The 17,504-nt window shown below is 39.6% G+C and overlaps 1 protein-coding gene across 2 annotated transcripts in view; it reads left to right on the top strand.

Annotated features, from left to right (window-relative positions):
• The window catches only part of ARMH4 (armadillo like helical domain containing 4), a 105,574-nt gene that overhangs the window by 20,853 nt on the left and 67,217 nt on the right, over positions 1-17,504 (top strand). The window lies entirely within an intron of this gene.

The raw sequence follows: 17,504 nt of genomic DNA, 5'->3' as shown, positions 1-17,504 counted from the left end.
TAAATGTTTTCAGGGTAATAAAAATGCATTATACTTATCTCAGGTATAACTGGGCTAGGGCTGTATTCAGCATGTTTGAAATATAAACATGACAAACGTGTTCTCATTTTTTTATTCAAAATAGGATAATGGCAAGTTGCATATACATATATAACTACATAAATGGATTTTTGGACATGACCTCTGTATAGATTGATATCCTTTTTTTGTTGAATATTAATGTCTTTCCCTGTTCCAAAATGGTAAAGTAAAATGTCTAATTCCTTATGAATGGCACTGGCATAAAAACAGACATACAGGTCAGTGGGACAGAAGAGAGATCCCAGAAATAAACTCATGCTTTTACAGTCAGTTGATATTTGACAAAGGAGGCAAAAACATACAATGGAGTAAAGACAGTCTATTTGATAAATGGTGTTGGGAAAATTGGATAGATAAATGCAAAAAAAATTAAACTAGACCACCAACTTACCCCCTACAGAAGAATAAACTCACAATGGATTAAAGACTAAAATGTTAGACTCAAAACCATAAAAGTCCCAGAAGAAAACACAGATAGTAAAATCTCAGACATTTATCATAGCAATATTTCTTCTGACGTATGTCCTCAGGCAAGGAAAACAAAAGGAAAAAATATAAACAATGGACTACATCAAACTGAAAAGGTTTTGTACAGCAAAGGAAACCATCAAGAGAAGGCAACCCACTGAATGGGAGAATACAGCTGATATGGGGTTAATATCCAAAGTTTATAAAGAGCTTATAAAACTCAACACCAAAAAAAATCCAATTAAAAAATGGGCAAAGGACCTGAATATACACTTCTCCAAAGAGGACATACAGATAGTCATCAGACTTTTGAAAAGATGCTCAACATCACTAATTAACAGAAAATGCAAATTAAAACCACAATGAGATATCACCTGACAGCTGTCAGAATGGCCATCGTCAATAAATCAACAAACAGCCAGTGCTGGTAATGAGGTGAAGAAAAAGGAACCCTCGTGCACTGCTGGTGGGAATGCAGACTGGTGCGGCCACAGTGGAAAACAGTATGGAGTTTCCTCAAATAACTAACTAATGGTACAACTGCTTTATGACCCAGTGGTTCCATTTCTGGGAATATATTCAAAGAAACTTGAAACTCTAATTTGAAAGAATATATGTACCATTGTGTTCATTGCAGCATTATTTACAGTTGCCAAGATTTGAAAGCAGCTCAGGGGTCCATCAGTAGATGAGTGGATAAAAAAGCTGTGGTATATTTACACAATGGAATACTAGTCAGCTGTAAAAAAAAAAAAAAAAACGGAAATCGTACCCTTTGCAACATCATGAATGGACCTGGAGAGCATTATGCTAAGTGAAATAAACCAGTCAGAGAAAGACAAGTACCATATGATGTCACTCATATGTGGAATCTAATGGACAAAATAAACCAACAAACAAAATGGAAACAGACTCATAGATACGGAGAATAGACTGACAGCTGTCAGTAGGGAGGGGGTTTGGGGGACAGGGTGAAAAGCGTGAAGAGATTAAGCAAAAACAAACAAACGAACAAACAACCTCATAGACACAGACAACAGTACGGTGATTGTCAGAGGGAAGGGGGAGTGCGGGGAGGAAGGAGGGTAAAGGGGAGATAAGTGGTGTTGGAAGGAGACTTGACTTTGGGTGGTAAACATACAATAAAATATACAGATGATATATTACAGAATTGTACACCTGAAACTTATATAGTTTTATTAACCAATGCCACTCCAGTAAATTCAATAAAAAAAAAGAATAGTTTTTAGTAACAGAAGCAACAAGGTACCTGGCCTCGAGCTAACAAATACCTCATTTACAGGAAGCTGCACCACCTCTGTCTTAAGAGGGGTGTTCAGACCCTCAGGCAAAAAGGTTGGTTCTGAGTGGTTCATCGGGGCTCACACCTCAGGGCTGAGAATCCCTGTGAACACTGGTCCAGGCAGGGCTTTCCACACGTGGTTTTACGCAGCTGTTGAAGCAAATGTGTAGCTTGCACCTGCACCATGGACTGTGGAGATTTCAAAGACATTTTAGATGCTTGCAGAAAGTGAAGGCTTTTTTAAGACATGATTTTTTATTTATTACTTTTTAAAGTATATTTTATTGATTATGCTATTACAGTTTTCCCACTTTTTCCCCTATTTGCCCCCCATCTGCCCTGCACCCCCTTAGTTCATGTCCATGGGTTGTACATATAAGTTCTTTGAATTCTGTTTCCTGAAACTTTCTTAACTTCTCCCCATCTATCTTATGCCTACCAATTATGCTTCTTATTCCCTGTACCTTCCCCCCATTCCTCCTCTCTCCCTTTCCACTCAAACCCCTCCATGTGATCTCCATTTCTCTGATTCTGTTCCTATTCTAGTTGTTTGCTTAGTTTTTGTTTTTGTTGTTTTTCTTCTTTTAAGGTTCAGTTGTTGATATGAGTTTGTTGTCATTCTGCTATTCATGTTTTTATCTTCTTTTTCTTCATTAAGTCCTTTTAACATTTCATATAATAAGGGCTTGGTGATGATGAACTCCTTTAACTTGACCTTATCTGGGAAGCACTTTATCTGCCCTTCCATTCTAAAGGATAGCTTTGCTCGATGGAGTAATCTTGAATGTAGGTCCTTGTTTTTCATGACTTTGAACACTTCTTTCTGGCCCCTTCTTGCCTACAAGATTTCTTTTGAGAAATCAGCTGGTAGTCTTATGGGCACTCCTTTGTAGGTAACTGTCTCCTTTCCTCTTGCTGCTTTTAGGATTTTCTCTTTGTCTTTAATTGTGGGTAACTTAATGATGATGTGCCTTGGTGTGTTCCTCTTTGGGTCCAACTTCTTTGGGACTCTCTGGGCTTCCTGGACTTCCTGGAAGTCTATTTCCTTCACCAGATTGGGGACGTTTTCCTTCATTATTTGTTCAAATAAGTTTTCAATTTCTTGCTGCTGTTCTTCTCCTTCTGGCACACCTATAATTCAGATATTGGAATGTTTCAGGTTGTCCCAGAAGTTTGTAAGACTTTCTTCATTTTTTTGAATTCTTGTTTCTTAATTCTGTTCCAGTTAAATGTTTATTTCTTCCTTTTATTCTGGATTGTTGATTTAAGTCCTGGTTTCCTTCCTATCACTGTTGGTTCCCTGAATATTTTGCTTTATTTCACTTTGGGTATCCTTTATTTGTTCTTTCATTTTGCGACCAAGCTCAGTCAGTTCTGTGAGCATTTTGATTATCAGAGCTTTAAATTCTCCATCAGATAGGTTGGCTACCTCCTCATCACTCAGCTCTCTTTCTGGAGTTTGCTCTGTTCTTTCATTTATTTGGGCCATATTTCTTTGTCTTGTTGCATCTGTTAAATTGTAATGGTGCGGGGCCTTAGGTATTCACCTGGGCAGGGCAACCCTTTTTGCTGCATTGTGTCACTAAGACATGATTCTTTAAATATAATGATAGATATAATTCTTTTACTGGTGTAAACATGAGAATTTTATTGCATTGGAATATAAACAATTACAAACCCTAATGTAGGAAATAATGTGAGGATATTATCAACTTCACTTTCTCAGGCTATATTCATAACCATGAAGCTGTTTTCACATCAGACATGTAATTGCATATATATCCCCAAAGGAAAAGATTGGAAGCAAAATATAATGCCTCAACTTCAACGGTCTTATAAAATTTTAAAAATGTTCACAGTTAGAGACATTAAGTTTGTCCCAAAAGATTTACATTGATTCTGTCTGCATTTATTAGTGCCTTTTCTTTTCCAGCCATTCTACCTCCTTCTACATTGTTTGATACCTGCAAACAAAATATTCTACACAAATTTCTTTCATAAAAACAGTCATAAGGAACTTCCAAGTTTTTTCTAGGTAGGTGGAAAGCCCTGCTCCCTGTGGATTTTCTCAAGGTATCTGCTTCACATCCTCTCAGTTCCACTTCCTATTAAAACTCTAGCTGAAACATAAATGAAAACCCTTTCACTTGTTTCAGCTGGAATTAGTACAAAATTCAAAACTACTTGGTTCAAACCCAAGGGAACATCAAAGCAATAAAATCAAGAAAATAAAAGAAACATCAAATGAATTAGACTCAAAAGATACAAATTCCTCTCTGACCTTACCTTAGCTAACAAGCTCCCAGGGTGCCCATGCCCTGACCCATTCCATGCTCTGTCTGAGAAAGTTTTTTATGTTTTATACCCAAAGCCCTGGAACAGTTTTTCAGGCACCATGCCAGGCTTTCTGGCTTGTCAGTGCTTGGTTTGTTTCCAGCACAGAGGGTCACTTATTTTCTCCTCCCCACCCTGCCTCCACATGGGAGAGCCAAGATCAAGAAGTAAATTTTCTCCAGGGTCCATCACTGAGTAGGGGGCCTCCAGCCCCCCATATATGCATCTGTACTGATTTCCCTTTGAAGGACACACCTTCAATCCCTAGGCAATCGACAGCCAGACGACTTTATGATTGACACCGTGTGTTATACATCTCGCCGTCCAGAGGAAATCCCATTTCTGTTAAAACCGAGACATGATCTGTGTCTAGGCAATATAATACTGTTCTCACCCTACAGAATATACACTTGCATGATAATAGGATCATTCTGTCAGTCTATAGCAAACAATACTGAGAGCTATACTTCTCTGTAAACAGAGGGCTGTGAAGTTAAAGTTAAGAGGATGGGAAGGGGAAACAAACAGTTCAGCTCAAACTCATCCTCCTTTATGAAGCCTCTGAGACCACCCCACTCACACTGATGAGCTGTGCAGGCAGTGGGGAATTGCTCTGAAAAAAGAAAAAGAAGATAGCTCTGGTTGTGGTCCCAAATGGACATAACTGAGTTTGAGTTAGCTCTATGATGAATAAGCAGTGTGATCTTGATCAAATTATGTAATTTCTTTAGACTGCAGTTTTTCCTTTTGTGTAAAGCAGGGGTAATGTGTGAGAATAAGGTGACATCTTGCACAGTAAATACGTGCATGGCATGGGGTAAATACATAATAAATATGAATATTTTGCATCGTCTACCAATTAAAATTATATATTGCTTATGTACTACTATGTATTTATTGTTTTTAAAATTATCTGTTACCAGCCTTTAATTTCTGGGTAAAAGCAAAAGGAAAAAACAATTGGACTTTTCATTCTCCAGAGAGAAAGGAATAAAAAAATAGTTGTCTGCTGAGGGCTGCTTTTTCCAAATGGTGATGGAGTTTAATGCTCACCTCCCGCTCCTCCTGCCTCTGCTGGCTCCACTGAAGTTGTGTTTTCATCCTCCAACTTCTTTTTCCTCTCTGCTGTTTGGTCTGTGTTAAACTGAGTGATCTCTTCGTTTTCCTGTGTGATGTACTTTAGCAGTGAATTACTCCTCTTGGCTAAGAGCTTCACATCGTCTGTGTTCATCGTGCTTGTTTTTTGAATGTCTGTGGGTAAGAGAATCTCTGCTGCTCCTCGGCCTCCCCTCCCCCCTTTTTAACAGAGGCCCTTTCAGGCAGGTGTGCGCGAGCAAAGAGGGAGTCGGGTTAGTTGTTAGGATGAACTATTCACAACCTCTCCATGTAGCTGTAGGTCAGGGGCTAGGTAGATAATGCAAGTAAGCAAAGAAGCAGGTAACCGAGACACTAGGCAGGGCTGAGTGTGATGCGACAGAGAGCACACACTCTCTCTGGTCCAGACGGCTGCCATTGGCATTGTTGCCAGGAGGGGAAAGTGAGCTCAGTGATGCCAGATCGCAGAATTTTCCCAAGAGCAGCTGAAAAATCTGATTTGTATGTGAAATATTCTGATTTTTAAAGTGTTGGGAATGAATTCAAGTGTTTGCTGATCATTTCTACTTTTAAAAGATCTATTGATTTAAGAGAGAGAGAAATACTGATTTGTTGTTCCACTTATTTATGTATTCATTGGTTGATTCTTGAATGTGCTCTGACCAGGGATCAAACCCATAACCTTGGCAATCGGGGCGACGTTCCAACCAATTGAGCTACCTGGCCAGGGCCTGCCTATCATTTCTTTTGATGAATACGCACACCGAAAACAGATCTGTCTTCCCAGCCATTGACCATCAGTGTGTGCTCCCAACTGAATTTTCCAACACCTCTGAAGGGCAGAGTCAGATCTTTCTGCCGTGTGTCCACAGTGGCCTGTAGGTACCTGGTGCTGGGTGAAAGGAGGTCAGTGATGGAGGGCATGGTTTTAGGGCCATTACCTTGTTTAACTGATGTGCTTCCTATTTGACTTGCCCTGTTTGTTATTATTTTAAATCCAGCCTTAGTTAGGGCCTGGGGCTGAGCACTTTTTATGTGATTGCAGTGGTAGTTCCCAGCCACATTCTAATAGAAGTTCAGTGCAAATTTGCTTAGATTGCTTGCACAAACATTATTTTATTTCTTTGTTTTTGGAGTCCATACTAACCTCTGCATCCAGGCAGGTAAGGGTAAGTCCATAAACTCAAGTAATTTTTTTTTATTCTCACCCAAGGACATTTTTTCATTGCTTGTTTTAGAGAGAGAGGAAGGGAGAGAGAGAAACATTGATGTGAGAGAGAAACATTGATTGGTTGCTCCCAGACTGGGGTTTGAACCTACAACCTAGGCATGTACCCTGATGGGGAACTGGACCTGAAATATTTCAGTTACAAGACAACATTCTAACCACCTGAGCCACACCAGTCAGGGCTAAGTCATTTTTTAAACCCTTGGGAAGCAAGAGTGTAAGGGAGGGAAAGAGAGGAAAGGTGGGCGAGGGAGGCCCTTCTCTGGAAGCATTATTGGAGCTAATTTGTAGAAAGGTCATTTTTCCTTGTGGGGCCGGCCCCTTGCCCCAGTGTGACTAATGCATGTAGGTAGATCTTCCTTTAAAAAGTTGATATTATACTCATTTGAAGCATTACATAATATAAATTAAAAATTATATTGGAGCCTTTACAGGAATTACTACTTATTTTGAAGATGAAGATAATTAAAGTGCTGTTCAGTTTATTTCTGTTCCATCAACATATATTGAGGGCCTTATTTTGTGTAAGAAACAGTGATTCTGGGAGGTGGGGCTCCAAAAGTAAGACAGCACCTCTGGTTTCCAGGAGCTAAATGCACACTGGTGTGATAAAACAAACACGTTTCCACGAATTAATATGTGAACCTCATTTTGGATTAGTTGAGTCAAGTTTTAAAGTTTGAAAGGGAAATCTATGTTCATACATAGTTTTGAAAAGTTGATAATCAACCTAACCAACCTATAAATTATATTTTGAGTATATGTCTCTATAAATTCTCTATATATTTGCTTAAAGCAAATATTCCTTTAAGGCTGCTAAATTATTGAAGGGAAAGGCTTTATTTTGCATGGTTCAGAATTTATGGATACAATATTAGTATAGCTTCTGTATTTCTCTTTACAGCACCCTTGAGGAATAGTATTGCTGTAGTCTTACTTTCCAGAGGAAAGTACATGAAAGGCTGTCATCTGAAACCAAAGTGAGTTGTTTAATGAACAGGAGTTAGACTCTGGAACTTATAATTATTGCTCTAGGGCTGAATCCATTAAGAATGCAATTTAATTTGGGGTAGGATTTATAGGAGATACTGGAGAACACCAATTATATGCAGCCAAGGCTGAACACTGGCTGTATCAGGACCAGGAAATTCGAGGGTCGTCATGTACACTGACTGATCTTTCTCACTCGATAACCAGATAGAGGAGATGATGTTATCAATAGCAGAATCCTCTAATCTAAAGAAAGTAATATTAAACAAAGTAAGAAAATATTTAAACATCTATCTGAAATGTGGGTTGAATCTAAAACATTTTGCTATGTGTATAAACTGTTGTAAGTGAACAGATTATCTTGTCACAGCTTTCTGTTTTTTCATGCATGTACCTTTCTAATATTGTTATGGTTAGAATGGAGGAAGTTTCTTTTTTCTTTAATATATTTTATTGATTTTGCTATTACAGTTGTCCCATTTCCCCCCTTCATGCCCCTCCACCCTGTACATCCTCTCCCACCCACTTTCCCCCTTTAGTTCATGTCCATGTGTCATACTTATAAGTTCTTTAGCTTCTACATTTCTCATACTATTCTTACCTTCCCCCTGTCTATTTTCTACCTACAATCTATGCTACTTATTCTCTGTACTTTTTCCCCCTCTCTCCTCCTCCCACTCCCCTGTTGCTAACCCTCCATGTGATCTCCATTTCTGTGGTTCTGTTCCTGTTCTAGTTGTTTGCTTAGTTTCTTTTGGTTTTGCTTTAGGTGTGGTTGTTAAGAATTGTGAGTTTGCTGTCCTTTTACTATACATGTTTTTTTTTTAATCTTCTTTTCTTAGATAAGTCTCTTTAACATTTCATAAAATACGGGCTTGGTGATGATGAACTCCTTTAACTTGACCTTATCTGAGAAGCACTTTATCTGCCCTTCCATTCTAAATTAAAGCTTTGCTGGATAGAGTAATCTGGGATATAGGTCCTTGTCTTTCATGACTTGGAACACTTCTTTCTAGGCCCTTCTTGCCTGTAAGGTCTCTTTTGAGAAATCAGCTGACAGTCTGATGGGAACTCCTTTGTAGGTTACTGTCCCCTTATCTCTTGCTGCTTCTAGGATTCTCTCCTTCATTTTTACCTTGGCTAATGTAATTATGATGTGCCTTGGTGTGTTTCTTCTTGGGTCCAACTTCTTTGGGACTCTCTGAGCTTCCTGGACTTCCTGGAAGTCTATTTCCTTTGCCAGAATGGGGAAGTTCTGCTTTATTATTTGTTCAAATACATTTTCAATCTGTTGCTCTACCTTTTCCCCTTCTAGTACCCCTATAATTCGGATGTTGGAATGTTTAAAGATGTCCTGGAGGTTCCTAAGCTTCTTTTTGTTTTTTTAAATTCTTATTTCTCCGTTCTTTCCTGTTTGGTTGTTTCTTTTTTCCTTCTGGTCCACTCTATTGTTTTGAGTCCTAGTTTCCTTCCCATCACTATTGGTTCCCTGTGCATTTTCCTTCATTTCTTTTATGGTAACCTGCATTTGTTCATCTAATTTGCACCCCAAATCAACCAATTCTGTGAGCTTCCTGATCACCAGTGTTTTGAACTGTGTATCTGATAGGTTAACTCTCTCTTGGTTGCTCAAAAGTATGAGTTCTGGGGCACTGATTTGTTCTTCTGTTTGAGCCATCTCTCTCTCTCTCTCTCTCTCTCTCTTTTTTTATTTTTTGGTCTGGTCACTCCTGTTACGGTGAGAGGTGGAGCCTTAGGTGTTCGCCAGGGCTGGGCACCCCAGTCGCTAGATTGTGACATTGTACGTGAGGGTGGGGGTCAAGAGGGAACAATGGCGGTAGCTCCGTTCTCCGTGGGACCTCAGTCCCTTCCCTGGGATCCTGGGTTGTGTGCTGTGCCCTGGTCCACAATTGCTGCCTCATTGGGTCCGCCAGCTGCCGCTTGCGTACTCAGGATCCACCCGCTGCGATTTTGCGTGCCCCAGATGCCCTACGCGCTCCTGGTTGCCTTATGCACCCAACTCTTCCTATTCTCCATGCGGCTACCCGACCTGTGCCCGGCTGCTCATCTCCGCCGCTCCTGCCGGTCTGGATGAACGGGTCTATTTCAACTTCTTGGCTGTCCGACTTCCATTCAGATAAATTTTCTGTCAGTTCTGGGTGTTATTCTGCCTCTAAATAGTTGTTGTTCTAATCTTGGTTGTGCGTGGAGGTACGGTGTGTCCACCTATGCCTCCATCTTGCCGGAAGTCAGCAGAAGTTCCTAATTATTATATTTACTACTATAGAGTTCATGGGAAGTTTAAACTTTAGTAAGAAGTTCTCATGAAATTTGTATCTGTTAATATTGGGGGTTTTAAAAAAGCACTGTGAGGAGGCATTTAAAAAAGATAAATGAATAAGTTAACAGAAATGTTTAAAGCAGAATATTTAATGAACAAGAACACTTGAGATTTTTATTTAATTTTAAAATGCACCCCAGATTACAGATGCTCTTATGAGTGTTTGAAATTGGAGAATTTGAAAGTGGAGCTTGAAAAGCCAGTGAGAGCTCTTACTCAGCTTTTTGGACGCGCTCCAAATGGAGACGACGTGGACGCTTCTGAAAGCACGTTATCGGGACTTCAGCTTCTGATGAAGGCTCTGATGGATCCTACCATAGCAAAGTGATTAGATCTTGGGTAAAACATATGCTTTAATGCATGAATAAGATTGTGTGTGGTCAGAAAAATCTCCAAGAAGCGTACTTTTTAGCTTGATTCATCTCACATGGGAGCTGAAACCCGAGGAGTGTGCTCTAAGGAATAAGCCCCTGGAATGGAAAGATGCTGGAGGACAAACAATATCAGGGGTACACGGGGTGAGCAGCAGGAAGAGGGACCTGGATGGAAATTCCCACACTAAGCCTGGGTCTTTAAAAGGGGAATAGAGTAGTTCCAGGTTTGTATCACCACTTGACTCCTTACTGAAGCAAATGTAAACCCTCTTCGGAAAAAAATATGCCCAACCGAGATCCATAGGTTTCCCACAGATTAAAACCACACAGATACAAGCTTGTCATAAAAGATCAACAAACAGCCATGACTGAGAGTCAGCAGAAAAGACCAAACTGATCGTCCTGCTCCCTACCTAGGAGCTTAGATCTGAAAACTATCAAAACAGCATGCAAAATATCATGTATAAAAGTTTTAAAGAAATAAAAGATGAAATCACAAAAATGAGCAAGTAATAAGTAGCTATGAAAATGATCTAGCAGATTTTTGAAAAGAACAAAATAAAACATGAAAATATAATTACTGGGGAAAAACCTTCAGTAATTAAATGATTAACTATGCAATGAGAGAGTGACCTGGGAGATCAATAAAGAACAAATAAAGGGGCAAATTCATATGCCATTAATGACAGTCAATACAAGGGGACTAAATGTGATGCTGGCTGTGGTTTTTTGTAGATATCTTTATCCATGTGAGGAAGTTTTCTCCTTTTCGTAGCTTGCTAAAACTTTTTTTTTAACTTGGTTTTTGGTTACAAATGGATACCGGAGATTTTCAAATGCTTTTATCGAATCCATTTTATTGCACCTACAGAGATGCTGACATGTTTTTTCTGTCAATATGGTGAATTACACTGATTGATTTTCAAATGACAAAACAACTTTATGTCTCTCTCTGGGATAAGCCCAGTTGGTCATGCTGTGTAACCTTTTCCATGCATTGAATTTAATTCTGAAATTTTCAAATGAAATAAAATTTAAGACAAAATGCATTCATGGATGTGTATAAAATACTGTACCAACTGTTAGAGAATACACATTATCTTCTAGTGCCATTGAATATTTACATGACCTTGAATATTTACAATAACTGACTCTGTACTAGTCCAGAGAGTAATCTTGATAAATTTCAAACAGTTGATACATGCAGGCCACCTGCATGGTTGTTCAATTCCATTAGAAATTAAAAATAAAAAAGATAAATTGTACCATACCTTTAAAAATTAAAAAACCCCACACTCCTAAATAACTTATGGCTCAAAGAAAAAATCATAATAGAAAATAAAAATAATTAGAACTGAATCATAGTTATATCAAACATTGTAAGATAAAGGTAATGAGATATTTAAAGGATGCTATTTAGCCTTTAAAGCTTTTTTTGGGAAAGAATAAAGCCTGAAATTTAAGGAGCTAAACAACCCCACCTTAAGCTGTAAAAACTAAAGAGCTCAAAGAAAATAGAAGGAGTGAGATAATAAAAATAAGACTTCATTACTTTACTTTTTCATTTCATTGATTCATAACAAGTTGACTAGCTTTTTGTGAAATTTGTGTGGAAGAGCAAAGCCCCCCCCGAGAGCCAGTGTGCTGCTGGAGAAGAGTAAATTGGAGGAGAGGGGCACTGGCCCCACCAGATAGTCACACTCACAAAGTCTCACTCCTCCTGCATTCAGACTGCGTGGTCATGGGCAGACAGAACTGAAATGACTGGTGGGGCAGCACAGAGGGCACTGAAGCAGGCAGCTCCTGTGGCGTCCTTGATATGCGACGGGGATGGCAGTGCAGGGCAGAGGGAGATGCATTTTGTTTTCACAATAGTCTGGGACAGTTGGTTGTCCATATGGAAAACAAAATCAAATCATGTTGAATGTAACATGATACACAAAAATCAATTCCATTTGGTTTAAAAACAGTTGTAGAAGGTGAAATGTAAACATTGGAGAAAAATTATAGAATATCTTTCTGAACAAATGATACAGAAGGATTTAAAAATTTCTGACACAAAAATTGCCTACCAGAAAAGAAAATATTGATAAATTCAGCTATATTAAAACTAGACTTATAAAAAGATATGAGAAAGCTAGTGAAATACAACTTCTAAAGCTAGAGAAGATACTGGTAATACATATATTACTGATAAAGGATCAGTGTCTAGAATAGAAAGAATTCTAAAAAAAAAAAAATCAGTAGGAAATGACAGACAACCCAAAAGTAAAAGGAGCAAACATATGAATAGGCATTTTACTGAAATACACAAACATATGATTAAGATACTCAACTTCATAAGTAATTAGGCAAATGTGAATTACATCTATGGTGACATATTTTATATACACTGAATTAAAAATAATAACATCTGACAATATCACAGGTTGGTGAGGATGTGGAGCTAATAATTTTTAGACATTATTTAGAGCATCAAACACTTAACCTGGCTGTTACACTTTTAGAAATACACCCTAGAGAAACCCGTGAATAGATACATTAGAAATCATTTATAAGAGTACATAGCAGCGCTATGCATCACAGGAAAAAACTGGCAACAACCAAATAACCTAAAGGTTTATTGACATGAGGATGAATAAATGAATAGCAACATATTTGCATAACGGAATACCATAAATCAGTGTGCAATAAACAAATCAGTGTTTTGTATGAGATGTATAAAACTTAAAACTGTAAATCCAAAAGAAAAAAAGTCCCAGAAAATAACATCCAGTAGTTTTTTATGGCACTAAAAGGAAGAAGCTGGATAAGATGACAGAGGAATATGCAAATAGATTCAATAGTGTTAATAATATTCCAATTCTTAAGTTAAATGGTGAGTTTTCCAGGATTCTTTTCAGTGTTAAGCTTAGTAACAAATATTATATATCTTTTCTTATATATATTATATAATATTACATGGTAAAACTGTGAAAGCAGAGAGGGTATCCCTTGAGTAAAGATTGACAGATGAGGGGTGAGCCATGTGGGTATCTAGGGGAAAGGTGTTACAGGCAGAGGGAATAGCCATTGTGAAGACTCAAGATGACTGGCCTGGAGTGGTCCTGTTCATGGCAAAGCAAGGAGTGCTCTTTTTACCAAGTCACAAATGTAACAAGCTAATCCTTGCCCCCAAAGGACTGAGGACCTTGGATTCTCATCGACTCATTTCGGGACTGCCTTATTTCTCCAGGATGATCTCTCGTGCTGGCTGCACATATGTGCTTTCAGGGTTGGCAGACATTGAGAAACAATCTCTGAGCCCTTTGTTGGACCAGACTGTCAGATGACCTGAAGATGGTCCCATTGTATGTGAAAGATTCAAACTTCCCCTTACTTTCCCAGGTGTTAAGAAACCCAGCCTCCTGCTCAGTTTCAGTCCTTGGTAGTGTAGCTCCAACAGGAGTAGGGATGAGAGCCAGAGGTTGATTTTTAGGACTTCTTAACAAGAAGGAGTCCTAAAAGATGGAGGCATAGATAGACATGCTTCACCTCCTCACACAACCACAAAAAGAAGTTCAACTAACTTCAAAGACAAAAACACCAGAACTGCCAGAGAATTGAATTGTATGGAAGTCTGAAAACCAAAGATTTAAAGAAGCCACATTCATCCAGATGGGCAGGAGGGCAGAGATGTAGAGTGGGTGGTGTGGAGAGGATGGGGTGTATTGTGGAGAGGTGGTGATGGCGGTGGTAGCAGTGGTGGAATGGGTGGTCCCACATTCACATGTTGCAGATAAAAGTTGGGAGGGATACTGTGAGTGTGAGCAATCCCAGCCCCAGGCCAGACTGCACAGCCCAGGGTTCCAGTGCCAGGAAGATAAAGCCTCCTAACTTCTGACTGTAAAAACCAGTGGGGCTTGGGGCGGTGGAAGAAGCTGCCAGTATCTCGGGAGAGTCCATTTAAAGGGCCCACATGGACACAAACCCACCCACTCTGGGAATCACCACCAGGGCAACAGCTGGAAGGGTGATAGTCACATACGGGAAGTGGGTGAAGTGACTGGAAGTGGGGTGAGGGCCAGGCAAACCTCCAGAAGTCAGGCAGTGGCACTGTCCCCTCTCTGACCTCTTCCCCCACACAGAGCCACAAAATGGTGAGGTGGGTTCGCCCTGGTGAATACCTAAGGCTTTACCCTTTGAACTTAACAGGTTACTAAGACAGGGAGTTAAAGCAGCTTTACCTAATAAACAGAAACAAACACAGGGAGGCTGCCAAATTCAGGAGACAAAGAAATATGGCCCAAACGAAGGAACAGAACAAAACCCCAGAAAAAGAACTAAATGAAATGGAGATAAGCACCCTATCAGATTCAGAGTTCAAAACACTGGTACTCAGAGAACTCACTGAGTATAGCAAAAACATATGCGAAGAAATGAAGGTTACACAAAGTGAAATAAAAAAAATTCACAAGAAACCAACAGTGAAGGGAAGGAAGCCAGGATTCAAATCAACCATTTGGAATATAAGGAAGAAATAAACATTTAACCAGAACAGAAAGAAGAAACAAGAATTCGAAAAAAATAAGGAGAGTATAAGATGACTCTGGGACATCTCCAAAAGGGCCAACATCTGAATGATAGGGGTGCCAGAAGGAGAAGAGGAAGAGCAAGAAATGAAAACTTATTTGAAAAAATAATGAAAGAAAACTTCCCTAATTTGGCTAAGGAAGTAGACATACAAGTCCAGGAAGCACAGAGAGTTCCAAACAAGTTGGACCCAAAGAGGACCACATCAAGACACATCATAATTAAAATGCCAAAAGTTAAAGATAAAGAGAGAATCTTAAAAGCAGCAAGAGAAAAGCAGACAGTTACCTACAAAAGAATTCCCACAAGGCTATCAGCTGATTTCTCAAGAGAAACTTTGCAGACAAGGAGGGACTGGCAAGAAGTATTGAAAGTGATAAAAAAAGCAAGGACCTACAACCAAGATTACTCTATCCAGCAAAGCTATCATTTAGAACGTGAGGGCAGATTAAGTGCTTCCCAGACAAGGTAAAGCTAAGAGAATTTGTCATCACCAAGCCATTATTACATGAAATGTTAAAGGGATTTATTTAAGAAAAAGAAGATCAAAACTGTGAACATTAAAATGATAAAAAACTCACAACTATCAACAACTGAATCTAAAAAACAAAAACAAACTAAACAAATTACCAGAGCAGGAACAGAATCATAGATATCAAGGTCATTTGGGTGGTTATTAGTTGGGAGGGGGAAGCGGGTAATGGGGGAAATGATAGAGGGAATAAGAAGCATAAATGGTAGGTACAAAATATACAGGGGGAGGTTAAGAATAGTATGAGAAATGGAGAAGCCAAAGAACTAATATGCATGACCCATGGACATGAACTAAGAGGCACAGTGCTGGAGGGAAGGGGATTATTGGGCAGAGGTGGGAAAAGGGGCAAAAAATGGGGCAACTCTAATAGCACAATCAATAAAATATCTCAATGTAAGTTAAAGAAATAAAATAAAAGACTAATTTAAAAAACGTAAAAACACTTAGCTGGCAGGAATATTTAAGATTTTAGAAATGTAACAAGAGCCTATAAACTCTAAGTCCTGTTACTGTTGTGGGTTGCTGAGCTATGTGTCCAGCAAACTCCTGGGATTCCTCCACCCCTTATGATCCCGGAGAGCCATCTGCTGGAGAATCCCTTCATGGCCTCAAAACAGGTTTAATTTTTTCTTCTCAGGCATTTAAGTCTTGTGCCCAATTTGATGCCCAAGTTTTAAAAAATCTGGAAAATAAAAGCGGTGCCACTTCCAGTGCTTCAGTCACTCTGTATGTATGGAAACCGTTTTTGCTTCAGTGGCTTTTGTTTGTATTGGTACAGTCATGCCTCCGTAATCGTCAGCTTTAGCATTCGTCAAACCCTGTACGTGTTGCATTTTGTTGAAAAAAAATTTTTTTTCAGCACTGGGCATTTGCTCGGGACTCATCACACTTGCTAAAACTAGTATGAGTCATGATGCTGCCCCGAAAGAGAAAATTCCTCATCGCTTGGTACCTGTCGGTTTCGGTGCTCTTCATGAGCTCTGGAACAAATTACCATGAGTACCGAGGTACCACTGTACAGGGTTCTTAGGAAAATGCATTCCAACAAATGCTGCTTCTTTCAGAGCTATGCCGCTGGGCTGTGTCAGAGCCATTCCCTTCAGAGGGACAGTGGGAGAGAGACTGATGCATGTCCAGCCTCCTCCCAGAGAAGCCACCCTGTCTCTTTTCATGCTCTCCTTCCTCTTCTTCCTGTGCTTTAATTTATTTACCTTAAATTAAATTAGAAACTTTGTCAAGGAAAGAAAAGGACCACTCAAAAGAGAGGTTTGATGCTTACAACCAGTGAATGAATAGGCAAAAGACAAGGATTCAAATTAATCACTGCAGTTCTAAAGAGACAGAGGGTAGGCAAGCACCTTCTTGTCAGCCAAGGACGGGATAGACAGGTTATGACGGGGAGCAAGTGTTGCTGCTGGGGTTCCTCCAACCCCCATTGTTGACATGACACGGTCTCAACCAACGGTTTCCCTCTGACTCATTAGTAATACTATGGGGATGCTAGCTATGTGTCAATTTTCTGGAAATCTAAAAATATCTAAACTGTGTTAAGAATGGAAACTGAGCACCTTCAGTGGGAACTGCCCATTAAATGGCAGCTGGACTGTGTAGCAGAGTCCGATTGCTCTGGCTGGGATCACAGGGCGAATTTTCTCCTATATCTCCTACTGATTTTTTGGGGAATTAACCAATGTCCCTGGATGTGAACAAAATTGAAACTCTTGGTTTTGCTAACCTTAGGCAGAGATGTTTGCAATAAAAGAGAAAACAGGCCTGACCTAGAGAGTCAAAAATTTCAGGTTTAACCCATCTGTTGGACATCATACTTGAGCACCCAATGCCATTATTGCAGCAGCTCAGGAGGCTGTAAGTGAAACAGAGCTCCTAAACATGTGGCCAACAACGTAACTTAGGCAGACAATGCCTACAAAGCATTTTAAATTTCTCAGAAGGGCCCCGTCTAAGTACATAGTACTGTTATGGGTTAGGAAGCAGCTGTCAGTCAGGGTCCTTTTGGTAGGGTGTTTCTGGAGAGAGTACTCCCTGGTTCTATCGTCTGACTTGGATTTAGGCATCTCATGTCAGGCATTTCAGGACAGGAGGAGGAGAAGAGGAGAAGGAAGGCTCTACCATGGCGGTGGGTGTGGGAGAGATTACGACACAGGACACAGGTTGATTTAAGC

Source organism: Phyllostomus hastatus, unplaced genomic scaffold (genome assembly GCF_019186645.2).
Source record: "Phyllostomus hastatus isolate PE091 unplaced genomic scaffold, TTU_PhHast_1.1 phas_scaffold_501, whole genome shotgun sequence".
Lineage (NCBI taxonomy): Eukaryota > Metazoa > Chordata > Mammalia > Chiroptera > Phyllostomidae > Phyllostomus > Phyllostomus hastatus.
This window is presented reverse-complemented; position numbering and strand designations above follow the sequence as displayed.